This window comes from Cupressus sempervirens, chromosome 1 (genome assembly GCF_028749045.1).
Source record: "Cupressus sempervirens isolate cs-2001-9-10 chromosome 1, ASM2874904v1, whole genome shotgun sequence".
NCBI lineage: Eukaryota > Viridiplantae > Streptophyta > Pinopsida > Cupressales > Cupressaceae > Cupressus > Cupressus sempervirens.
This window is the reverse complement of record NC_143118.1, coordinates 678,159,066-678,162,737: the sequence shown is the minus strand read 5'-3', so window position 1 is coordinate 678,162,737 and position 3,672 is coordinate 678,159,066. Positions and strand designations below refer to the sequence as shown.

General features: G+C 37.7%; 1 non-coding gene across 1 annotated transcript; it reads right to left on the bottom strand.

Moving 5' to 3' along the window:
- Positions 1-372: 372 nt before the first annotated feature.
- Positions 373-467, bottom strand: TRNAY-GUA (transfer RNA tyrosine (anticodon GUA)). Its single transcript has 2 exons — positions 431-467; positions 373-408 (listed from the first exon to the last, which is right to left on the bottom strand). It is a non-coding gene; the product is annotated as a tRNA-Tyr (tRNA).
- Positions 468-3,672: the final 3,205 nt, after the last annotated feature.

The following is a 3,672-nucleotide window of genomic DNA, read 5'->3' as shown; positions in this document are numbered from 1 at the left end:
ATGATAAAAGCTATCATTAATGCAAGTTATTATTTTTGTTGGAAAAATATGTGTATTTTTGTTAAGGAAAATTGATTTTTCTCCTTACATAAAACAGTATGGACCAATAGAATGAACACAAAATGTCATTTATAAAATAAGAAAAAAATGAAAAATAGATATACACATTGTAAGTTCCATATAAACTTTTAAATTCATTGATTTCATTGATTAATCTAATTGAAAAATTGCATTCAATGAATGCAATAATGAACTAATAATTATTATTATTATTTGATGACATAACTGGCCACAAGACTGTTGGAAGCGATGATCTTTGCCATTTCAAACGAAGTCGGTCAGACTTAAAATTTAAAAAGTAAGTTTCAGAAGTCCGATCTGCCGGAATCGAACCAGCGACCTAAGGATTTCTTAGGGATTTTGATTCCCACTACAGTCCTCCGCTCTACCAACTGAGCTAAGATCGGATATGTTTTGAATTAGCTAACGAACCGTAATAATAAATAACTTTCACTCAGTTACCGTTTAAGAAATTAGCGTTCACTTTCACCATGTCTTACCTTGCGGACGGTTAAAATAGTGAAGTACTCCCTTTCATCCCATTTCAAAGTGATATAGCTTCTCTAGACGACTCACTTTTCATAACAAGCAAGTTGGATAAATGAAATTAACCTGTAAGAGCTGATTATTGGATACAGTCATTTGTTACTGAAATGGTATCGTCTGCACATTTAAAAGTGCATTATTAAAAATAATTCAGTGGTTTGAGGTTTTGCTACGCTAGATGATTATTAAAACAAATAATGATAAGAATTGGGCAACTGTTATAGATTTTGGCTTTTTGTTCTCTCCTTTTCCATTGAAGAAAAGACGGACAGCGACTCCTAGCTGGCCATTGGCGGAAATAGTCACTACAGCATTCTTTTATCTGGCTTGGTGTCATAGAGGACGCTCACAATGCATAGTTTTTAACAGATCTTTTCAGCATTTACAGTACAAGGGCGCGTATCATTAAAAAATAAATGAGACAAATGATACTTTTAATTGTGAAATTCTAGTATGTTTCAGAAAGTAAATATTGTATGGAGGATAACAAAGTTCTTATGATCAGTGCATTTAATAACATTAATCAATAATCGAACAACTTTCTCTAATGAGCAAGGGAATGACGAACACAGAGCAGTCGGTGGAAGGGCGGGATGATGGTGCAGGTTCGAATTTGAATGGTCTGAGCGGGAAGAATGGCGGTGTTCAGCAGGTTGCTGGTGGTTTGGAGGGCTCTACTAGATAATGTTGTCTGGCTGCAAGGTTTATTGTTCCGAGAATCTATGAGATGCACAGTTGTTTCTCTAAGGAAGGAGGCAGCCGCGGAGGTTGTACCTATTGTTGCGATCCCACTCTCTGGGTATGTAGCTTCTGGATCTGGCACAGGGGGACATAATGTGGACGCGAAAGTTGGAGCCCAAGGTCCCGTGACAGGTACATTTAAATGGGCCAAAAGGACTGGGGGAAGTTTTTTGGGGCCACTTTGAAGAAAAACCCTGCTTCTCTGGTGGAGCCTGTCAAAATGGGATGCCAGGATGGAGAGTTTTATATTTTGTTCCTGATCTTCTTCTGGATTCTGCTATTTCTGCGTTGGAGCTTACACTCATAGGTAAGTGTCTTGGATCCCGTCTCAATATTGAGGAAGTTTGGTCACATGTAAAGAGGAAATGGTATTTTAAAGGCCAAGTGGAGATTGCGGCGCTTTCCAAAGTTTTTTTTGTTTTTTGAATTCTCTAACAAAGAGGACTGTACTCGCATCCTTTGTGGGGGGTTCCTGGATGATTGTAAAGTTGGCTTTGTCTTTTCAGAAATGGTCCCCAAAATGGAACTTTGAGGGAAATTTTTTTGCCTCAGTTCCGATTTGAGTTCGTCTCCTGGGTTTATCATTGGAGTTTTGAAATGAAGCGGTTTTTAACGGTATCACTTCTTGTTTTGGTCAACTTTTGGCTATTGATCAGAGTATGACAAATAGATCTAGACTTGTCTTTTCTCATATTTGTGTCAATGTATGTAGACTGGAGAATATGACGTCTGTTATCACTATCAACTCCAAGAAGGGGCTATTCAAATAGGAGGTGGAATTTGAAACCCTTCTCTTTGCGTATTTTATTTCTAATAAGACAGGGAATTGGGCTAAAAACTGTTCCAAAATAGCCAAGAAGGTTCCACAGCATCATATAACTCAAGGATAGAGAGAGAGAATGGATTTCCAAACAAGGCTCTCCACCCAAGTATGATGCTAAGGAGGAGGAGAAATGTGAAGGGAATCATAATATTGTTGTTTTGATAGAGAATGTGATTCTGGAAGATAATTTGGATGCCCCCAATATTACTGATAGAATGGATCCTTAATGTATTTGTGAGGAGGATTCTTTTTTGACACAAGTGGTGGCAGATACCTTTGACTCAAACAAGAAGACCCATATGTTATCTTCCTAGAAAGTAGATCCCCTGGTTGACTAGGATCCTTCTGATGTTTTTGGGACGGAAGTGGTTTCTAAAGAATTTTTTGGGGAGGAGTTTTTTTGGTCCAGACCCTAAGGAAGTGGGTGTGTTTGATTTAGAGGTGGTCCCCTTTCTAAAGGGTGTGTCCAAAACTTTCAAGTGGTGCTCTCTAGACCTTTAGCCCCTTGTCAAGAGATTATTGTTAATTTAGTAGAGTTAGGGGTTCAGCCTTAGGAGCCCTCTGAGTCAACAAATTTCCTTTCTTAGATACCTAACACCTATTTTTCCTAGGAGGGTTAGGAGTCAAAGGAATTAGGTCATCTAAACTATTTCTCTGATCCCTAGCAATTCATGAATAATAGGAGAAAAGTCAAAAGAACAACATGTGTTTGTCAACAAAGTGACCTACAACCTCATCATGCTGGATGTGGGAGGTAATATATATGGTTTAGGTAAGAAGAATAAGGAGGCTTGAGAGCCTGCTAGTAAACAATATATTATAGGTGGTAAACAAAGATCCATTCAAGAGATATGCTTCCATGGTTCTAAATAAAGATTATGTCATGGAATATAAGGGTATTGAATGCCCCTCATAAGAAATATATTATGAGGAATGTGATTTGGGACCATAAACTAGATATTTTGTTAACTTAAGAAACCATGATGTCGAAAGAAAAAGTTGAAGTTCTTTCTATTTTCAAGAATGGTAAGGCTGTAGGGTGTGATTTGTAATGAGCTTTGGGTGGTGTGGTTATCTTCAAGAATGACTTTCTAATCCATAGTGAGGTTCTATTGGCTGAAAATAATAATAATTTGTATTAAGTTTTCTCATATTAGAAATAATTTCTCTTGGATTGTCTCTAATACCTATGCTCCCTACTCTAAGAATGGGAGATTGGCTTTTTGGGATGGATCGGGGTCTTTTAGGAGTTCTATCAGTAACTTTCTATGGCTGGTTATGGGTGATTTTAACTCTCTGGAGAATGATAAAGACAAGGTGGGGAACATTTCTTCTCAAGCTCATTTGGATGGTAGGTTGGATTTTATGGGCTTTATCAATCTTCATGCCCTATTGGATATGGATCTTAATGGATGTTCTTATACTTGGTCAACCCATAGGAAGCGTAAACACCTCATTCAAGTAAGGCTGGATAGAGCTCTTATCTCAGGTGACTAGCTTAA